The sequence below is a fragment of the Aquarana catesbeiana genome, linkage group LG11 (genome assembly GCF_042186555.1).
Source record: "Aquarana catesbeiana isolate 2022-GZ linkage group LG11, ASM4218655v1, whole genome shotgun sequence".
NCBI classification, from domain to species: domain Eukaryota; kingdom Metazoa; phylum Chordata; class Amphibia; order Anura; family Ranidae; genus Aquarana; species Aquarana catesbeiana.
Genome location: NC_133334.1, coordinates 4805008 through 4829261, shown reverse-complemented (window position 1 = coordinate 4829261; position 24254 = coordinate 4805008).

Here is a 24254-nt window from a genome sequence, read left to right as displayed (position 1 = left end):
CCTCTGTGCCTTCAAGGTACCCCTGTGCCTCCAATGTGCCCCTCTGTGTCTCCAGGGTACCCCTGTGCCTCCAGTGTAACTCTCTGTGTCTCCAGGGTATGCCTGTGCCTCCAATGTGCCCCTCTGGGTCTTCAGGGTACCCCTGTATCTCCAATGTGCCCCTGTGCCCCTCTGTGTCTCCAGGGTACCCCTGTGTCTCCAATGTGCCACTGTTTCCCTCTGTGTCTCTGGGGTATACCTGTGCCTCCAATGTGCCCCTGAGCCCCTCTGTGTCTCCAAGGTACCCCTGTGCCTCCAATGTTCCCTTGTGCCCCTCTGTGTCTTCAGGGTACCCCTATGCATCCACTGTGTCCCTCTGTGTCTCCAGGGTACCCCTGTGCCTGCAATGTGCCCATGTGCACATCTGTGTCTTTAGGGTACCCCTATGCCTCCAATGTGTCCTTCTGTGTCTCCAGGGTTCCCCTGTGCCTCCAATGTGCGCCTGTGCCCCTCTGTGTCTCCAGGGTATTCCTGTGCTTCCAATGTGCCACTGTGCCCCTCTGTGTCTCCAGGGTACTCCTGTGCTTCCAATGTGCCCCTGTGCATCTCTGTGTCTCCAGGGTACCCCTGTGCCTTCAATGTGCGCCTGTGCCCCTCTGTGTCTCCAGGGTACTCCTGTGCCTCCAATGTGCCCCTGTGCCCCTCTGTGTCTCCAGGGTTCTCCTGTGCTTCCCATGTGCCCCTCTGTGTCTCCAGGGTACCCCTGTGCCTTCAATATGCGCCTGTGCACCTCTGTGTCTCCAGGATACTCCTGTGCCTCCAACGTGCCCCTATGCCCCTCTGTGTCTCTAGGGTACCCCTGTGCATACAGCACACCTTTGTGAACCTCCCTATCTCCAGAGTACCCCTATACACAGGAATATCCCCAGCTCCGCACAGAAAAATGATATCCAGTAGAAATAATAATACAGTGCCTTGAAAAAGTACCCCTTGAAATTTCCCACATTTTGTCATGTTACAACCAAAAAGGTAATTGTATTTTTGTTGGGATTTTATGTAATAGACCAACACAAAGTGGCACATAATTGTGAAGTAAAAGGAAAATGATAAATGATACAAATAAATATGTGAAAAGTGTGGGGGGGGCATTTGTATGGCGCCCCCCGGAGTCAATACTTTGTAGAACCCCCTTTCTCTACAAGTCTTTTTGGGGGTGTCTCTACCAGCTTTGCACATCTAGAGAGGACATTTCTGCCCATTCTTCTTTGTAAAATATCTCAAGCTCTGTCAGATTGGATGGAGAGCGTCTGTGAACAGCAATTTTCACGTCTTGCCACAGATTCTCAATGGGATTTAGGTCTGGACTGTGACTGGGCCATTCTAACACATAAATATGCTTTGATCTAAACCAGGGATATTCAATTAGCGGACCTCCAGCTGTTGCAGCACTACAAGTCCCATGAGGCATTGCAAGACTCTGACAAGACTCTGAAAGCATGATACCCAGAGGCAGAGGCATGGTGGGACTTGTAGTTTTGCAACAGCTGGAGGTCCGCTAATTGCATATCCTTGATCTAAACCATTCCATTGTAGCTCTGGCTGGATGTTTCGGGTCGTTGTCCTGCTGGAAGGTGAACCTCCGCCCCAGTCTCAAGTCTTTTGCAAACTCTAATGCCGTGTACTCATGAGCAGACTTTCAACGGACTGAACTCCGAAGGACTTTTTGACGGAGTTCCGACGGAGTTCTGATGCACACGATTACACCAAAGTCCGATTGTTTCGAACGTAATGACGTACAAGCGGACTAAAATACGGAAGTTCATAGCCAGTAGCCAATAGCTGCCCTAGCGTCGGTTTTCGTCCGTCAAACTAGCATACAGACGAACGGATTTTTTGACCGGACTCGAGTCCGTCGGAAAGATTTGAAACATGTTCCAAATCCAAAGTCCGTCTGATTTTTCGACAGCAAAGGTCCGATGAAGCCCACACACGATCGGATTGTCCGGCAGATTCGTTCCGTCGGACCTTTGCTGTCGAAAAGTCCGGTCGTGTGTACACGGCATTACAGGTTTTCTTCTAAGATTGTACATACAGTGAAATGTATCCCCAAAGAACATTCAGTGGACCACCAACAAATGGAATATGAAATATTTACTGACAGAGGTCGCCCTTCCCATGCTGACCCGAACTATAATCCTCATCATCCCTTATTGGTGGTCACACAAGACACATCTGGTTATATCTGAAAAAAGCAATAAGATCTGTTTGATCTCCTGTGATACCGAAATATGATAATAATTCATTGTCAGTCCCGGGTTATTACAGGGACACCCTGATCTTACTGTGAGATATTTTCACGGGTCAGGAGGATGGATAGATGGAAGGATGGATGAAATGATGGATGGATGGATGGAAGGTTGGAAGGATGGAAGGATGGATGAAATGATGGATGGATGGAAGGATGGAAGGATGGATGAAATGATGGATGGATGGAAGGATGGAAGGATGGAAGGATGGATGAAATGATGGATGGATGGATGAAAGGAAGAAAGCATGGATGGAAGGACAGATGGATGGTGTAACGGAACGTCCCACACTCCAGTTGAGTGCTTCCGTCAGTATATCGCTTCCCAAGCTCTGGAACACGAGACCGATGGATCTGGCTAAAGTTACCCCAAGAACTAGGCAATACTAGTTTTGGAGTAAACCAGAAATAGAACTGTTTATTTGAACAAAGGCACAGAGAGATATGCACTCAGGGGACAACCCCCCCTTCTTTGCATAATGACATAGGGCGGGGTAAACTTTACCTCCACCAGTAGCATGACGCAGGTGTATTCAACTTTCCAATAGTAGACCATCTTTGGGAGGGGCTGCTGGAGAAATCCCTCCTCCCCTCCCCTCTCACAGCTAATCCACATAGACATATACTGTACATCCCATAATAGGTTACTCCCAAGGCAAATACAAACAATAAAACAATGGGATACAGCCACACCCCAAACGATCTAGTAAAAGTATACAACAGTCCCAAGTGAAAAAGCATCTTCCTTCTTTCAGCACAAACCACACATATAGAATCCAGGATAACAGGGGAAAAGGAAATGCTAAGTCCGGTGTGGTGGTACGGTGAGTCTGGTTAGGCAGACCCGACTGGGGTTCTCGCTCACCCTGTGCCCCTAATAGACACAGGGTGCCTTACACATAGGAGGGGCTGGGGGAGCTGGACAAGGAGTTTTAAGGTAAGCTGGGTTCCACAAGCCCCCCGCCCAAAGTGACTCCCGCCACACATCTTCCCTTTCGGTAGAAGACTAAGACACAAGGAGACCCCAAAACGTTTTGACTCCGAAGTTAGTCCATAGTTTGAGTCCCCCAATGCCCGTACCCACGCAGTTCCCCAAACACATTGTCCCAAACAGAGCACTACTCACCCAGCCAACCTCTGCCTCTCTCGTAGAACATACCCGCCGCTGGGGAGAAGCGTGAACTGGTCCTTCTCCCTGCAGGCTAAGTGTCCAATTTGTCCACTGCAATGTCGCAGTCCCAAAAAAAAATCGCTGATCGCCGCCATTACTAGTAAAAATAAATTAATAAAAATTCCATAAATCTATAGTTTGTAGATGTGATAACTTTTGTGCAAATCAATCAATATACACTTATTGAGATTTTTTTTTACCAACAATATGTAGCAGAATACAAATTGGCCTAAATTGATAATAAAATTGGATTTTTTACATTTTTTATTGGATGTTTTATAGCAGAAAGTAAAACATTTTTTTTTCAAAATTGTTGCTCTTCTTTTGTTTATAGTGCAAAAAATAAAAACCTGCGGGGGTGATCAAACACCACCAAAAGAAAGCTCTATCTGTGGGAACAAAAAGGAGATCAATTTTGTTTGGGTACAACGTCGCACGACCGCGCAATTGCCAGTTAAAGCAACGCAGTCCCGCATCGCAAAAATTGTCCTGGGGATGAAGGGGGGGTAAACCTTCCGAGGATAAAGTGGTTAAAGAATTTGTGAGGGTGCTTGAGCAATCCCAAGCTCCTATCTGGCACCACCCCTGAATCCGGGGACAAAACCGGGGACAGACTTGGTCCGGGGACAGTGTCCTCGGTCCAGGGACTGTCCCCAGAAAACAGGGACGTCTGGTCAACCTAACCTAGATAGAAATGATAGGGAAACATGCACAGCTGAGGCAGTCAATCAACTGCTGTGTGCTGGAGGGGGGAGGGGCCCTCTCCCAGGATTGTCTGGTATAGGCATAGATTGTCAGGAGTGACTCATGCAGAGAACAGAGGAATGGGAGAGCAGGCAGAAATCACATTTGCTTTGGACTGAGGCAAGGACACACTCTAGAGGGATGTGCCTTGTTCATTATTAACTCTGAGGTTTCACACACAACCATGACCGGTTCTCTTTACAGGCCGTGATTTCCAGCGATCCCCGCCCGCCTCTGCCGGTCCCATCTGGTGGCGGGGAATACGCCATTACATTTACCTTTTTTTTTTCTTCTCCCCAGAAAAGAGAGATTGTTTTCTAAACATTCCTCGCATGCCGCGACATTAAAAACTTGTTTTCCGTCTTCCATCCCCTTCGGCTTTTCTTAAATCACATTGTTATCACCCGCTTTGAAATGTAAAAATCGGTGCAGCTTCAAACAATTATTCTGACGGTCAAAGGCGCCGGGGAATGCAATCAGTCGGCAACGCAATCTTACATGTGTCGGGGAAATACGGCGTGCGCCGCGCGCTCCTTCCATAGGCAGAAAACAAAGCATGAAATCGCGTTTTTCTGTGACGCTGAGTAAACGGAATGTTAATATTTATGTGTTTTCTGCACACAACAAATTTCTTTTCTTTTTCATTTTTCAAGAAGATGTTACGGGGATCGAAAGGGGGGGGGGGGGGCGAGGGGGGGGCGGAGGAGGGGCAAGGGGGGGTGGAGGGGGGGCGGAGAGTTCATTCAAGTTTGCTGGGCAATATTAGCATGATATCGATTCACTTGTCTTGACTACATACAGCCCAACTCTCATTCCATCACCTCATCGATTAACTGCAACTTGTTTATCCTCTTTTTATGGGACTAAGGAAAACGGTGTGGGGTTCCCCTTAAAATTCCAATCAGACCGTTATCCAGGCAATGCAGGCCAGGTGGGCAGGAAATGATGTCAGCAAGTGGGTGCCCCCCCCTTCCTGAACTAGACCAGGTCACACCCCTATCAATAGGGGGAGCCAAAGCCCCACCTCATGCAAGGCACCTTGACTCAATGTTGAGGGACAGGAGGGGCCTCTTCCTAACATCCTGTCCCCCAAAAGAATGGGGGAGTCCGTGAGGGGCTTATAGGAGGTAGAATAGTACCCCTTATCACTCATCCCCGAAAAACTAAAGTGTAAACCCCCCCCCCCACATCTTCTAATTACATAAGCAATCAAAAGATGTCAATAATATCCCAGATGTAAATCTATCATCAATCACACCAAGAAATGTAAATTCTTCATCAATGATGTCATCCAGAGATGTAAATCCATCATCAATGACATCATTCACTGATGGTAATCCATTGTTATCAATGTCATCCAGACTGGTAAATCGATCATCAATCAGATTGTCCAGCAGTGTAAATCCATCGTTCATCCAGCTGTAAATCAATCTTCAGTTAGATCATCCGGAGATGTAAATCGATCATCAATCACATCATCCATTCATGTAAATCGATCATAGACATTTGTTTTGTATAGTTTCGGATAAATTTGTTTGGTTACTAATTTCATTTTGTTTTTGGATTTATTTTCTATTCAGTTTCAAATTTTCAGAACGATCCGAATTCTGTGCGAAGAAATAGCTGGTTGTTAAGCAGCGAGCCGGGAAGCCGCCCCCCGGCAGTGGCGGCTGGTGCTCAAAATCTTTGGGGGCGCGCAAACAAACTGAAACATTCAGAAAAAAAATCATCAAACGCAGCCACTGTGCCCATCAATCGCAGCCACTGTGCCCATCAATCACAGCCACTGTGCCAATCAAACGCAGCCACTGTGCCCAAACGAGCCACTGTGCCATCAAACGCAGCCACTGTGCCCATCAAACGCAGCAACTGTGCCCATCAAACGCAGCCACGGTGCCCATCAATCGCAGCCACTGTACCCATCAGACGGAGCCACTGTGCCCATCAATCGCAGCCACTGTGCCCATCAAACGCAGCCACTGTGCCATCAAACGCAGCCACTGTGCCCATCAAGCGCAGCCACTGTGCCATCAAATGCAGCCACTGTGCCATTAAATGCAGCCACTGTGCCCATCAATCGCAGCCACTGTGCCCATCAAACGCAGCCACTGTGCCATCAAATGCAGCCACTGTGCCATTAAATGCAGCCACTGTGCCCATCAATCGCAGCCACTGTGCCCATCAAACGCAGCCACTGTGCCCATCAAACGCAGCCACTGTGCTCATCAAACACAGCCACTGTGCCCATCAAACGCAGCCACTGTGACCAAACGCAGCCACTGTGCCCATCAATCACAGCCACTGTGCCCATCAATCGCAGCCACTGTGCGCATCAAACGCAGCCACTGTGCCCAAACAAGCCACTGTGCCATCAAACGCAGCCACTGTGCCCATCAATCGCAGCCACTGTGCCCATCAAACGCAGCCACTGTGCCCATCAATCGCAGCCACTGTGCGCATCAAACGCAGCAACTGTGCCCATCAAACGCAGCCACTGTGCCCATCAAACGCAGCCACTGTGCCCATCAATCGCAGCCACTGTGCCCATCAGACGGAGCCACTGTGCCCATTAATCGCAGCCACTGTGCCCCTCAAACGCAGCCACTGTGCTCATCAAACGCAGCCACTGTGCCCATCAATCGCAGCCACTGTGCCCATCAAACGCAGCCACTGTGCCATCAAATGCAGCCACTGTGCCATTAAATGCAGCCACTGTGCCCATCAGTCACAGCCACTGTGCCCATCAAACGCAGCCACTGTGCCATCAAATGCAGCTACTGTGACCATCAATCGCAGCCACTGTGCCCATCAAACGCAGCCACTGTGCCATCAAACGCAGCTACTGTGACCATCAATCGCAGCCATTGTGCCCATCAAACGCAGCCACTGTGCCCATCAAACGCAGCCACTGTGCCCATCAAACACAGCCACTGTGCCCATCAAACGCAGCCACTGTGACCAAACGCAGCCACTGTGCCCATCAATCACAACCACTGTGCCCATCAATCGCAGCCACTGTGCGCATCAAAGGCAGCCACTGTGCCCAAACGAGCCACTGTGCCATCAAACGCAGCCACTGTGCCCATCAATCGCAGCCACTGTGCTCATCAAACGCAGCCACTGTGCCCATCAATCGCAGCCACTATGCGCATCAAACGCAGCAACTGTGCCCATCAAACGCAGCCACTGTGCCCATCAAACGCAGCCACTGTGCCCATCAATCGCAGCCACTGTGCCCATCAGACGAAGCCACTGTGCCCATCAATTGCAGCCACTGTGCCCATCAAACGCAGCCACTGTGCTCATCAAATGCAGCCACTGTGCCATCAAACGCAGCCACTGTGCCCATCAAACGCAGCCACTGTGCCCATCAAACGCAGCCACTGTGCCATCAAATGCAGCCACTGTCCCATTAAATGCAGCCACTGTGCCCATCAATCGCAGCCACTGTGCCATCAAATGCAGCCACTGTGCCATTAAATGCAGCCACTGTGCCCATCAATCACAGCCACTGTGCCCATCAAACGCAGCCACTGTGCCATCAAACGCAGCTACTGTGACCATCAATCGCAGCCACTGTACCCATCAAACGCAGCCACTGTGCCATCAAACGCAGCCACTTTGCCCATCAATCGCATCCACTGTGCCCATCAAATGCAGCCATTATGCCATCAATCGCAGCCACTGTGCCCATCAATCGCAGCCACTGTGCCCATCAAACGCAGCCACTGTGCCCATCAAACGCAGCCACTGTGCCCATCAATCACAGCCACTGTGCCCATCAGACGGAGCCACTGTGCCCATCAATCGCAGCCACTGTGCCCCTCAAACGCAGCCACTGTGCTCATCAAACGCAGCCACTGTGCCCATCAAACGCAGCCACTGTGCCCATCAAACGCTGCCACTGTGCCATCAAATGCAGCCACTGTGCCATTAAATGCAGCCACTGTGCCCATCAATCGCAGCCACTGTGCCCATCAAACGCAGCCACTGTGCCATCAAATGCAGCCACTGTGCCATTAAATGCAGCCACTGTGCCCATCAGTCACAGCCACTGTGCCCATCAAACGCAGCCACTGTGCCATCAAACGCAGCTACTGTGACCATCAATCGCAGCCACTGTGCCCATCAAACGCAGCCACTGTGCCATCAAACGCAGCTACTGTGACCATCAATCGCAGCCATTGTGCCCATCAAACGCAGCCACTGTGCCCATCAAACGCAGCCACTGTGCTCATCAAACACAGCCACTGTGCCCATCAAACGCAGCCACTGTGACCAAACGCAGCCACTGTGCCCATCAATCGCAGCCACTGTGCCCATCAATCGCAGCCACTGTGTGCATCAAAGGCAGCCACTGTGCCCAAACGAGCCACTGTGCCATCAAACACAGCCACTGTGCCCATCAATCGCAGCCACTGTGCCCATCAAACGCAGCCACTGTGCCCATCAATCGCAGCCACTGTGCGCATCAAACGCAGCCACTGTGCCCATCAAACGCAGCCACTGTGCCCATCAATCGCAGCCACTGTGCCCATCAGACGGAGCCACTGTGCCCATCAATCGCAGCCACTGTGCCCATCAAACGCAGCCACTGTGCTCATCAAATGCAGCCACTGTTCCATCAAACGCAGCCACTGTGCCCATCAAACGCAGCCACTGTGCCCATCAAACGCAGCCACTGTGCCATCAAATGCAGCCACTGTGCCATTAAATGCAGCCACTGTGCCCATCAATCGCAGCCACTGTGCCATCAAATGCAGCCACTGTGCCATTAAATGCAGCCACTGTGCCCATCAATCACAGCCACTGTGCCCATCAAACGCAGCCACTGTGCCATCAAACGCAGCTACTGTGACCATCAATCGCAGCCACTGTGCCCATCAAACGCAGCCACTGTGCCATCAAACGCAGCCACTTTGCCCATCAATCGCATCCACTGTGCCCATCAAATGCAGCCACTGTGCCATCAATCGCAGCCACTGTGCCCATCAATCGCAGCCACTGTGCCCATCAAATGCAGCCACTGTGCCATCAATCGCAGCCACTGTGCCCATCAAATGCAGCCACTGTGCCATCATATGCTGCCACTGTGCCCATCAAATGCTGCCATTGTGCCCATCAAATGCTGCCACTGTGAACGTCGAAAGCTGCCACTGTGACCCCCCTGCCCGCTCACTATCTGCCCGCCACTTACCCTGTCTCGGTGGGGCAGTGGGTGACGGTGGGGGGCGGTGTCCTCCATGTGTCTCCTCCCGTCCTCTCCTTCCGTCAGGCGTTCAATCACAGTGCCTGTCGTTTCAGCCAATCAGGTGTCGGTTAACAGACCCGAGCACCTGATTGGCGGCCACTGTGCCATATCAAATCCTCCCACTGTGCCATCAAACACTGCCACTGTGTTATGACAGCGAATATTCATTGGCTGTTCTAACACACCTGGGTGAACTGCGAGCACCAAGCATGGCGCTCGCAGTTCACCTTTTTTGAGGCCTATTAGAGCCTCTGGCTTCAATCAGGTGCTTTAAAAACACCCCCTGCTGTAATTCAGGCGCCCAAAAAGGGGCAGGGCACCTCAATAGGGGGTGGCAGTGGCGGCCATAGATAGATTAATGCAATGCATGAATCTATTCATTGGTCATATGGGGGGGTGACTGGAGAGAGGGGGCGGGGCCCGTGCGCCCTTATGGATGCACCGCCTCTGAGCACTGCACTAAGGATAGGCCCGCCCCCAGCGTCACATCCAAAGGCGTTTTTTTCACAATCTTTTGCGCATTTTCATGCTGCATGCACAGGACAGTCTATTCATTTCAATGGGCTTCCCTTCACATGACAAATGCGTCACAGAAGCTCCTGCACTGTTTTGGGGGCATTGAGCTCTGCGTGTTTTTTACCACGTGTTTTGACGCACGCAAAAACGTGTGTCTGCTTGCGGCGTTTGGGGAAGCCATTAACAATGAATGGCGCTTGTTCACGGGACGCTTAGATGCGAATTGCGCCTAATCCAGAAATCGGCCTTTTTCCTAATAAAGGAAAGGAATCTTATTAGAATGAACTGTAAATAAACGGCGATGTTTCCGCTACATAAGGCGCTGTGATAAATGGCGGTTCCCGGCGTTCACGCATAATCTAGCTTCCGACACAATGTCACTTCCTATCACACACACCATTGTGCGCGCCGCCATTAATGACACTACACTTTGCTCGGAGGGGTAATGAGGTGTGCGCAATAAGCGGCGGATAACGGAAATTGTACCAGAAGCGTCTCACGGGCGCCGACCACAAACGCTGCCAGTGACAAACAATGCCTCTGCCCGGGATAATGAGCGCCATTAACATTTAGGATCCGTCGTATTAACTGCGCTACTTTGTGTCTGGAACGCGGCGGAAATTGAAACCCAGATATGAAGCCGCAGAATACAATTGTAATTATTGTTATAGACATAAAATTAATACAGATAATAAACGCCACGCAGGGATTCCTCTCTATAACACACAGAAGGATTAAAGGAGACTCCGAGTGGATGACTTGGAGGACTTTGTTCTGATAAAGGAAATTAATTATCGCCTATTTCTCTAATAATGGAATGACTGAGTGCTTATATGCTAATGTCAGGTTCTTTATATAATAACAGGTTCCCTGGATAGAAATATGTTATTAGAACTCACTGTTGTCTCTGTATTCTTTGAATGTTTCATTGTGAACAGGGAGAGAATTAACCCCTTCATGTCGATGTAACACATATATGCGTCCTCACGGAACTGAGCTTTTTTTCCGTGGGGCCGCATATACCGTGCCTTGAAAAAGTATTCATACCCCTTGAAATTTACCACATTTTGTCATGTTAAAACTGAAAACGTAAATGTATTTTATTGGGATTTTATGTGATAGACCAACACAAAGTGTCACATAATTGTGAAGTGGAAGGAAAATTATAAATGATACAAATAAATATGTGAAAAGTGTGGGGGGGGAGGGTCATTTGTATTCAGCCCCCTTTACTCTGATACCCCTAACTAAAATCTAGTGGAACCAATTGCCTTCAGAAGTCACCTAATTAGTAAATAGAGTCCACCTGTGTGTCATTTAATCTCAGTATAAATACAGCTGTTCTGTGAAGCCCTCAGAGGTTTGTTAGAGAACCTTAGTGAACAAACATCATCATGAAGGCCAAGGAACACACCAGACAGGTCGGGGATAAAGTTGTGGAGAAGTATAAAGCAGGGTTAGGTTATAAAAAAAATCTCCCAAGCTTTGAACATCTCACAGAGCTCTGTTCAATCCATCATCGGAAAATGGAAAGAGTATGGCACAACTGCAACCCTACCAAGACATGGCCGTCCACCTAAACTGACCGGCCGGGCAAGGAGAGCATTCATCAGAGAAGAGCCAAGAGGTCCATGGTAACTCTGGAGGAGCTGCAGAGATCCACAGCTCAGGTGGGAGAATCTGTCCACAGGACAACTATTAGTCGTGTTCTCCACAAATCTGCCCTTTATGGAAGAGTGACAAGAAGAAAGACATTGGTGAAAGAAAGTCATAAGAAGTCCTGTTTGTAGTTTGTGAGAAGCCATGTGGAGGACACAGCAAACATGTGGAAGAAGGTGATCTGGTCAGAGGAGACCAAAATTCAACTTTATGGTCTAAAAGTAAAACGCTATGTGTGGGGAAAACTAACACTGCCCATCACCCTGAACACACCATCCCCACCGTGAAACATGGTGGTGGCAGCATCATGTGGTGGGGATGCTTTTCTTCAGCAGGGACAGGGAAGCTGGTCAGAGTTGATGGGAAGATGGATGGAGACAAATACAGGACAATCTTAGAAGAAAACCTGTTAGAGTCTTCAAAAGACTTGAGACTGGGCGGAGGTTCACCTTCCAGCAGGACAACGACCCGAAACATCCAGCCAGAGCTACAATGGAATGGTTTAGATCAAAGCATATTCATGTGTTAGAATGGCCCAGTCACAGTCCAGACCTAAATCACATTGAGAATCTGTGGTAAGACTTGAAAATTGCTGTTCACAGACGCTCTCCATCCAATCTGACAGAGCTTGAGATATTTTACAAAGAAGAATGGGCAGAAATGTCCCTCTCTAGATGTGCAAAGCTGGTAGAGACACCCCCAAAAAGACTTGTAGAGAAAGGGGGTTCTACAAAGTATTGACTCCGGGGGGCGCCATACAAATGTCCCCCCCACACACTTTTCACATATTTATTTATATCATTTATCATTTTCCTTCCACTTCACAATTATGAGACACTTTGTGTTGGTCTATCACATAAAATCCCAATAAAATACATTTATGTTTTTGGTTGTCACATGACAAAATGTGGGAAATGTCAAGGGGTATGAATACTTTTTCAAGGTACTGTATATGCGGAATCACAGAACTGAGCTTTTTTTTCTGTGGGGCCACATATATGTGTTTCTCCCTTTGTGCTATGAACACGCCGCACGGCGCACTCCCAGCGCAGAGACTGGGGTCTCACAGAGAGCCCCAGGTCCCATAGTAACAATCGGGGACCCAGATCTCTTCAGTCCGGGTCACCCGATTGCTATGGTAGCCTCTGATTGGCTACCACAATGTCACTGTGAAGCCCGCCCCCATGTTTTTTTTTTTTTTCTGTGAATGGAAAGGAAAAGAATACATTGTATCTTTCTCTTTCTTTCTTTGTAAAGAAAATCAAAAACAAATAAAATAATAAAAATAAAATAAAAAATAAAGAAAAATCACCTAGGTCAAGGTTTGATCTAAGTATCAAGGTCAGTGCCAGGGTTAGTGCTTGGGTCAAGTAAGGGTCAAAGGTCAAGGTCAGTTTATTTCAGGCAGGATTTTTTTTTTTAATTAGCATCAGTGTCTGTGTAGTAAAAAAAAAAAAAAAAAAAAAAGCAAAAAAGCAAAATGTGCACTATTGTTTCTGGGCTGTACTCCGGGTACAAACATCATCTAACATACACATATGTGGTATCGCTGCGATCGCCAGGAGCTGGAAATTTATTTCAGGTTGTTTTTTGGTGGAATGTTATGGTAGAAACAAAAAATATAAAGCTAGATTTAAAAAAAAATGATTTTTTTTTTTACTACTTTGGCCCACTTTTCCTTTGATAAAAAAAAAAAATCAGGATATATCCATTACCCATTACTACCAAATAAAAGTCCAAATTATCCTGAAAAAAATGTGATACAATCCACCTGGATGCACAAAGTCGTTGTGATGATATGTACGGTTTTACTAACACATGTTAAAATTGCTAAATTCTGCTTAGGCATTTAGATTTGTTTTTACGCTTAGGTGTGAAACTTCTACACATTCATAACTACGCGTTTCATGCGTCAAGACCCCACAAAAATCTGCGCATTTCGGAAATGCACTGTAATTATGGGTCTCCCTTGCAGTGCAATTACCTGTTAATGGCAGCCCCAAGTGCCAGTAGGAAACGTGGGCTTGTCGTGGCTACAAGTGAATGGACTGCCCCAAGTGCGAAACGCGTGAAAAACTCACACAAAAAAAAGCAAGCGGTAATGCGCGTTCCCGCTACACCCAGGTGTGAACGAGGCCTTAAGAGTCTGAATGTACATTAATTCCCTGTGAATTAGCCAAAAACAAATGTTCTTTAGGCTGTTTTCTTTTCTGAATGAATGTTATTTTATTACAGAGAAAGTCAGCAAAATAAAACTGCGCGTGTGACGTGTTCAATCCCCCCAAAAAATTGAAAAAAAATCACAAAAGCTGCACCACACATGTGAGATATTGTTCACAATAATGTCATAAATACAAAAACTGTGTTGCGCTAAATACAAACAATAAACAAAAAATCAAAAAAGTGCGGTGGCGGTGAACACACAAGGTGGAGGGAATCCAATTTAATTTTGTTCATCTTCAATTTTTCTTCACTATTTGGGACTTTATTTTTGTATTATATTATTAACATTTTGGCCATACTTTTTTTTATGTTTTTTTTATTTTTTTTATTTAGCGCAACACAGTTTTTGTATTTATTTTATTATAGGCAGTAGTAAAATACCACGTTATGGCCACTAGATGGGGCTGAGGAGCATTGGAAATCGATATTTCTTTGTAACTAGAGATACGCTGTAACAATTCCAGAGAAAGCTAGAGGGAATTACCAAAGAAATGTAATCAATGGTTAACAGTGGTGGCTGGTGATTTTTTTGGGGGGGGCGGCAAACAACCACCCCCCGCCAGGCATCCAGCGGCACTTAACCAGCACCCTCAGCCCGTCTGCTCGCTGTCTGCTGGTCTGTCCAGCACTTACCCCATCTGGGTGGCAGGTGACGGACGGCGGGCTGCGGGTCAGGCTGCGGCTCCTGTGTCCTCTCCTAGACCACCACAGCTTCCGCCGCGCGTCTCTTCTCTCCTCCTGCTAGGCGTCCAATAGGATCCCCTGTTCTTTCAGCCAATCGGGTCTCAGACCCGCTTACTGATTGGCCTAGGAGGAGGGTCAGTGTGGCAATAACGAATATTCATTCGCTATCGTCACACAACCGGGTGGGCTTTAGGGGCATAGTGCTGTGCGCCCAGAGCCCACCCTTTTTTGAAGCCTATTAGAGCCTCTGGCTCTAATCACGTGCTTCAAACCCCCCCTATTGGAATCCATGTGTCCAGCGTCCCTGTATGTAGATCAGGGGGCCGGATGCATGGATGGGGGGGCGGCGCCTATGCACCCCTAATGCACAGGCCACCACTAATGGTTACATTTATTTACTAATTCCCACTAGCATTATCTAGAATTGTTATGCCCTGTACACACGGTTGGACTTTCCGACAGAATATGTGCGATCGGAGCGTGTTGTCGGAAATTCCGACCGTGTGTGGGCCCCATCGGACTTTTTCCATCGGAATTTCCGACACACAACGTTTGAGAGCATGCTATCAAATTTTCCGACAACAAAATCCGATCCTTTAAATTCCGATCGTGTGTACACAAATCAGAATAAATAAAGAGATGAAAGCTATTGGCCACTGCCCCGTTTATAGTCCCGACGTACGTGTTTTACGTCACCGCGTTCAGAACGATCGGATTTTCCAACAACTTTGTGTGACCGTGTGTACGGGGCATTGCATTGTATCTCTTGTTAAAAAGACATACAGTGGGGACGGAAAGTATTCAGACCCCCTTAAATTTTTCACTCTGTTATATTGCAGCCATTTGCTAAAATAATTTAAGTTCATTTTTTTCCTCATTAACGTACACACAGCCCCCCATATTGTACACACAGCCCCCCATATTGTACACACAGCTCCCCATATTGTACACACAGCACCTCATATTGTACACACAGCACCACATATTGTACACACAGCACCCCATATTGTACACACAGCACCCCCATATTGTACACACAGCCCCCCATATTGTACACACAGCCCCCCATATTGTACACACAGCCCCCCATATTGTACACACAGCACCCCATATTATACACACAACACCCCATATTGTACACACAGCACCCCATATTATACACACAACACCCCATATTGTACACACAGCACCCCATATTGTACACACAGCCCCCCATATTGTACACACAGCACCTCATATTGTACACACAGCACCCCATATTGTACACACAGCCCCCCATATTGTACACACACAACACCCCATATTGTACACACATCACCCCATATTGTACACACAGCACCTCATATTGTACACACAGCCCCCCATATTGTACACACAGCACCTCATATTGTACACACAGCCCCCCATATTGTACACACACATCACCCCATATTGCACACACAGCACCCCATATTGTACACACACAGCACCCCATATTGTACACACATCACCCCATATTGTACACACACAGCACCCCATATTGTACACACATCACCCCATATTGTACACACAACACCCCATATTGTACACACACAGCACCCCATATTGTACACACAGCACCCCATATTGTACACACAGCACCCCATATTGTACACACAGCACCCCATATTGTACACACAGCACCCCATATTGTACACACAACACCCCATATTGTACACACAGCACCCCATATTGTACACACAACGCTCCATATTGTACACACAGCACCTCATATTGTACACACAACACCCCATATTGTACACACACAGCACCCCATATTGTACACACAGCACCCCATATTGTACACACAGCACCCCATATTGTACACACAACGCTCCATATTGTACACACAGCACCTCATATTGTACACACAGCACCCCATATTGTACACACAGCCCCCCATATTGTACACACACATCACCCCATATTGTACATACAGCACCTCATATTGTACACACAGCTCCCCATATTGTACACACAGCACCTCATATTGTACACACAGCACCCCATATTGTACACACAGCACCTCATATTGTACACACAGCGCCCCATATTGTACACACAACACCCCATATTGTACACACAACACCCCATATTGTACACACAGCACCCCATATTGTACACACAGCCCCCCATATTGTACACACACATCACCCCATATTGCACACACAGCACCCCATATTGTACACACAACACCCCATATTGTACACACACAGCACCCCATATTGTACACACAGCACCCCATATTATACACACAGCCCCCCATATTGTACACACAGCACCTCATATTGTACACACAACAGCCCATATTGTACACACAGCACTCCATATTGTACACACAGCACCCCATATTGTACACACAACACCCCATATTGTACACACAGCACCCCATATTGTACACACAGCCCCCCATATTGTACACACACATCACCCCATATTGCACACACAGCACCCCATATTGTACACACAACACCCCATATTGTACACACAGCACCCCATATTGTACACACAGCCCCCCATATTGTACACACACATCACCCCATATTGCACACACAGCACCCCATATTGTACACACAACACCCCATATTGTACACACACAGCACCCCATATTGTACACACAGCACCCCATATTATACACACAGCACCTCATATTATACACACAGCCCCCCATATTGTACACACAGCACCTCATATTGTACACATAACACCCCATATTGTACACACAGCACTCCATATTGTACACACAGCCCCCTATATTGTACACACACATCACCCCATATTGTACACACAGCACCCCATATTGTACACACAACACCCCATATTGTACACACACAGCACCCCATATTGTACACACAACACCCCATATTGTACACACAGCCCCCCATATTGTACACACAGCCCCCCATATTGTACACACAGCACCCCATATTGTACACACAGCCCCCCATATTGTACACACAGCACCCCATATTGTACACACAGCCCCCATATTGTACACACATCACCCCATATTGTACACACAGCCCCCCATATTGTACACACAGCACTCCATATTGTACACACACAGCACCCCATATTGTACACATAGCCCCCCATATTGTACACACAGCATCTCATATTGTACACACAGTACCCCATATTGTACACACAGCTCCCCATATTGTACACACAACCCCCCATATTGTACACACAGCACCCCATATTGTACACACAGCGCCCCATATTGTACACACAGCACCCCATATTGTACACACAACACCTCATATTGTACACACAGCAGCCCATATTGTACACACAGCCCCCCATATTGTACACACAGCACCCCATATTGTACACACAGCCCCCCATATTGTACACACAGCACCCCATATTGTACACACAGCACCCCATATTATACACACAGCACTCCATATTGTACACACACAGCACCCCATATTGTACACATAGCCCCCCATATTGTACACACAGCATCTCATATTGTACACACAGTACCCCATATTGTACACACAGCTCCCCATATTGTACACACAACCCCCCATATTGTACACACAGCACCCCATATTGTACACACAACACCTCATATTGTACACACAGCACCCCATATTGTACACACAGCACCCCATATTGTACACACAACCCCCCATATTGTACACACAGCATCTCATATTGTACACACAGCACCTCATATTGTACACACAGCACCCCATATTGTACACACAGCACCCCATATTGTACACACAGCACCCCATATTGTACACACATCTCCCCATATTGTACACACAGCACCTCATATTGTACACACATCTCCCCATATTGTACACACAGCACCCCATATTGTACACACAGCCCCCCATATTGTACACACAGCTCCCCATATTGTACACACAACCCCCCATATTGTACACACAGCACCCCATATTGTACACACAGCGCCCCATATTGTACACACATCTCCCCATATTGTACACACATCTCCCCATATTGTACACACAGCACCCCATATTGTACACACAGCACCCCATATTGTACACACAGCTCCCCATAGTGTACACACAACCCCCCATATTGTACACACATCTCCCCATATTGTACACACAGCACCCCATATTGTACACACAGCACCCCATATTGTACACACAGCCCCCCATATTGTACACACAGCTCCCCATAGTGTACACACAACCCCCCATATTGTACACACATCTCCCCATATTGTACACACAGCACCCCATATTGTACACACAGCACCCCATATTGTACACACAGCTCCCCATAGTGTACACACAACCCCCCATATTGTACACACATCTCCCCATATTGTACACACAGCCCCCCATATTGTACACACAGCACCCCATATTGTACACACAGCACCTCATATTGTACACACAGCACCTCATATTGTACACACAGCCCCCCCATATTGTACACACAGCACCCCATATTGTACACACAGCACCTCATATTGTACACACAGCCCCCCCATATTGTACACACAGCACCCCATATTGTACACACAGCACCTCATATTGTACACACAGCATCTCATATTGTACACACAACACCTCATATTGTACACACAGCCCCCCATATTGTACACACAGCACCCCATATTGTACACACAGCACCCCATATTGTACACACAGCACCTCATATTGTACACACAGCACCCCATATTGTACACACAGCACCTCATATTGTACACACAGCACCCCATATTGTACACACAGCACTCCATATTGTACACACAGCCCCCCATATTGTACACACAGCACTCCATATTGTACACACAGCACCCCATATTGTACACACAGCCCCCCATATTGTACACACAGCACCCCATATTGTACACACAGCCCCCCATATTGTACACACAGCCCCCCATATTGTACACACAGCACTCCATATTGTACACACAGCACCCCATATTGTACACACAGCCCCCCATATTGTACACACAGCACCCCATATTGTACACACAGCCCCCCATATTGTACACACAGCCCCCCATATTGTACACACAGCATCTCATATTGTACACACAACACCTCATATTGTACACACAGCCCCCCATATTGTACACACAGCACCCCATATTGTACACACAGCACCCCATATTGTACACACAGCACCTCATATTGTACACACAGCACCCCATATTGTACACACAGCACCTCATATTGTACACACAGCACCCCATATTGTACACACAACACCCCATATTGTACACACAGCCCCCCATATTGTACACACAGCACCCCATATTGTACACACAGCCCCCATATTGACAGAAAAACACAGAATTGTTGACATTTTTGCAGATTTATTAAAAAAGAAAAACTGAAATATCACATGATCCTAAGTATTCAGACCCTTTGCTGTGACACTCATATATTTAACTCAGGTGCTGTCCATTTCTTCTGATCATCCTTGAGATGGTTCTACACCTTCATTTGAGTCCAGCTGTGTTTGATTATACTGATTGGACTTGATTAGGAAAGCCACACACCTGTCTATATAAGACCTTACAGCTCACAGTGCATGTCAGAGCAAATGAGAATCATGAGGTCAAAGGAACTGCCTGAAGAGCTCAGAGACAGAATTGTGGCAAGGCACAGATCTGGACAAGGTTACAAAAACATTTCTGCTGCACTTAAGGTTCCTAAGAGCACAGTGGCCTCCATAATCCTTAAATGGAAGACGTTTGGGATGACCAGAACTCTTCCTAGAGCTGGCCGTCCGGCCAAACTGAGCTATCGGGGGAGAAGAGCCTTGGTGAGAGAGGTAAAGAAGAACCCAAAGATCACTGTGGCTGAGCTCCAGAGATGCAGTCGGGAGATGGGAGAAAGTTGTAGAAAGTCAACCATCACTGCAGCCCTCCACCAGTCGGGGCTTTATGGCAGAGTGGCCCGACGGAAGCCTCTCCTCAGTGCAAGACACATGAAAGCCGCATGGAGTTTGCTAAAAAACACCTGAAGGACTCCAAGATGGTGAGAAATAAGATTCTCTGGTCTGATGAGACCAAGATAGAACTTTTTGGCCTTAATTCTAAGCGGTATGTGTGGAGAAAACCAGGCACTGCTCATCACCTGTCCAATACAGTCCCAACAGTGAAGCATGGTGGTGGCAGCATCATGCTGTGGGGGTGTTTTTCAGCTGCAGGGACAGGACGACTGGTTGCAATCGAGGGAAAGATGAATGTGGCCAAGTACAGGGATATCCTGGACGAAAACCTTCTCCAGAGTGCTCAGGACCTCAGACTGGGCCGAAGATTTACCTTTCAACAAGACAATGACCCTAAGCACACAGCTAAAATAACGAAGGAGTGGCTTCACAACAACTCCGTGACTGTTCTTGAATGGCCCAGCCAGAGCCCTGACTTAAACCCATTTGAGCATCTCTGGAGAGACCTAAAAATGGCCGTCCACCAACGTTTACCATCCCCCCTGACAGAACTGGAGAGGATCTGCAAGGAGGAATGGCAGAGGATCCCCAAATCCAGGTGTGAAAAACTTGTTGCATCTTTCCCAAAAAGACTCATCAAAAGGGGCTTCTACTAAATACTGAGCAAAGGGTCTGAATACTTAGGACCATGTGATAGTTCAGTTTTTATTTTTTAATAAATCTGCAAAAAGTCAACAATTCTGTGTTTTTCTGTCAATATGGGGGGCTGTGTGTACAATATGGGGTGCTGTGTGTACAATATGGGGAGCTGTGTGTACAATATGGGGTGCTGTGTGTACAATATGGGGTGCTGTGTGTACAATATGGGGAGCTGTGTGTACAATATGGGGTGCTGTGTGTACAATATGGGGTGCTGTGTGTACAATATGGGGAGCTGTGTGTACAATATGGGGAGCTGTGTGTACAATATGGGGTGCTGTGTGTACAATATGGGGTGCTGTGTGTACAATATGGGGTGCTGTGTGTACAATATGGGGAGCTGTGTGTACAATATGGGGTGCTGTGTGTACAATATGGGGTGCTGTGTGTACAATATGGGGTGCTGTGTGTACAATATGGGGTGCTGTGTGTACAATATGGGGGGCTGTGTGTACAATATGAGGTGCTGTGTGTACAATATGAGGTGCTGTGTGTATAATATGGGGGGCTGTGTGTACAATATGAGGTGCTGTGTGTACAATATGGGGTGCTGTGTGTATAATATGGGGGCTGTGTGTACAATATGAGGGGCTGTGTGTACAATATGGGGGGCTGTGTATAATATGGGGGGCTGTGTGTACAATATGAGGTGTTGTGTGTACAATATGGGGGGCTGTGTGTACAATATGGGGTGTTGTGTGTACAATATGGGGGGCTGTGTGTACAATATGAGGTGCTGTGTGTACAATATGAGGTGCTGTGTGTATAATATGGAGTGCTGTGTGTACAATATGAGGTGCTGTGTGTACAATATGAGGTGCTGTGTGTACAATATGAGGTGCTGTGTGTACAATATGGGGTACTGTGTGTACAATATGGGGTGCTGTGTGTACAATATGGGGTGCTGTGTGTACAATATGGGGTGCTGTGTGTACAATATGGGGGGCTGTGTGTACAATATGAGGTGCTGTGTGTACAATATGAGGTGCTGTGTGTATAATATGGGGGGCTGTGTGTACAATATGAGGTGCTGTGTGTACAATATGGGGTGCTGTGTGTACAATATGGGGTGCTGTGTGTACAATATGAGGGGCTGTGTGTACAATATGGGGGGCTGTGTATAATATGGGGGGCTGTGTGTACAATATGAGGTGTTGTGTGTACAATATGGGGTGCTGTGTGTACAATATGGGGTGCTGTGTGTACAATATGGGGGGCTGTGTGTACAATATGAGGTGCTGTGTGTACAATATGAGGTGCTGTGTGTATAATATGGGGGGCTGTGTGTACAATATGAGGTGCTGTGTGTACAATATGGGGTGCTGTGTGTATAATATGGGGGCTGTGTGTACAATATGAGGGGCTGTGTGTACAATATGGGGGGCTGTGTATAATATGGGGGGCTGTGTGTACAATATGGGGTGTTGTGTGTACAATATGGGGTGCTGTGTGTATAATATGGGGTGCTGTGTGTACATTAATGAGGAAAAAAAATGAACTTAAATGATTTTAGCAATCGGCTGCAATATAACAAAGAGCGAAAAATGTAAGGGGGTCTGAATACTTTCTATCCCCACTGTATGTATAGCCACTAGATGGAGCACTGGAGGAGCATAGGGAATACATACATCTTTGTAACAAGAGATACATTGTAACAATTCTAGAAAATGTTAGAGGGAATAAACGGAGAAATCTAACCAAAGGTTACATTCATTTGCTAATTCCCTCTAGCATTCTCTAGAATTGTTACAACATATCTCTCGTTACAAGGACATTGGAACTTTCTATGCTCCTCAGCTCCATCTAGTGGCCATACATATGTGTTTTAACCAGAGATACAATATAACAACTCTAGAGAATGCTAGAGTGGGATTAGCAAACAATTGTAACCATTGCATTTCTTGGCTAATTCCCTCTAGCCTTCTCTAGAGTTATTACATTGTATCTCTTGTTAAGAAGACATATGTATGGCCACTAGATGGAGCTGAGGAGCGTAGGGAATACATATATCTTTGTAACAAGAGATACGTTGTAACAATTCTAGAGGGAATTAGCAAAGAAATGTAACCAATGGTTTCATATCGTATGACCCCCTGTGTCATTTTTGTGAACATACAACCCATGAACATTCGATATATAAATATAGACGTTTATGTGAATGTTTGTAGAATGATGACAGATCTGACGGACCGGTCTTACGTCTGTGGCTAACTTTAAGCAGTCATTGACCAGACAATGTAGAAAATCCCCGTCCCCCACCCCCCACAGCACCATGCAAAGAGGAACCCAAATGCCGACCCCCAATCTGTCGCCTTCCTTCCACGCCGCGGCAAGACAATATTTGCACCGCCTCAGCCGTGTCATTGTGCTCCGGTTGACAACAGGTGTAAACACTTTGCATTAAAAAGGACTAATTTAATCTGCATATGCAAATGGACGGCGCTTTGAAAAGGAGATGCCGGTGCGGAATTGGCAGCCCAATTTAGTATTTAAGTAAAAAAAAAAAAAAAAAGAAAAAAGAAAAGAAAGAAAATAACGCAAAACGCGAAGTTGGATTATTAAGAGAGGAATTGTCTTCGGCGGAGAATTGTCGGCCACAATGGAACGCGAACCGCCGAGAGAATACCGCTTAATTTTTCACGACAAACACTCGGGCCGTTCCCGGGAGCGCGAAGAATGGTTAATTATCGCTGAAGGCGCCCGTGACGTACGGCGTCCTGCATTTAAACAGCTGTAGGTTATATCCTCTTAAGACGTAAAACCTCATTCACTCGCGTTCGTAGATTTTTCGAAATTCAGAAGGAGATAAAACAACAGCACCTGCCGCACAAAAACAAGACGGTCTAAATCCGTCCGCCGCGCACAATTACTGTGAAGTGTCTGGACACCATTGTTCCGCCCCATTCTTTCCTGAATAGACATGGCAAATAACTTTCCCCTGCAGCTGCAGCTCCTCAATTGTATGACGGGAAGGCTGGCGCCGCGCCAACGCTCGACAAACTCGAGTGCCACCCAAAGACACTATATTGATTTGCAATCGAACATAATAGGGCCATCAGCTTAATTATTACGGCTGGGGGCCTAGGTTCTAGATATTTCAT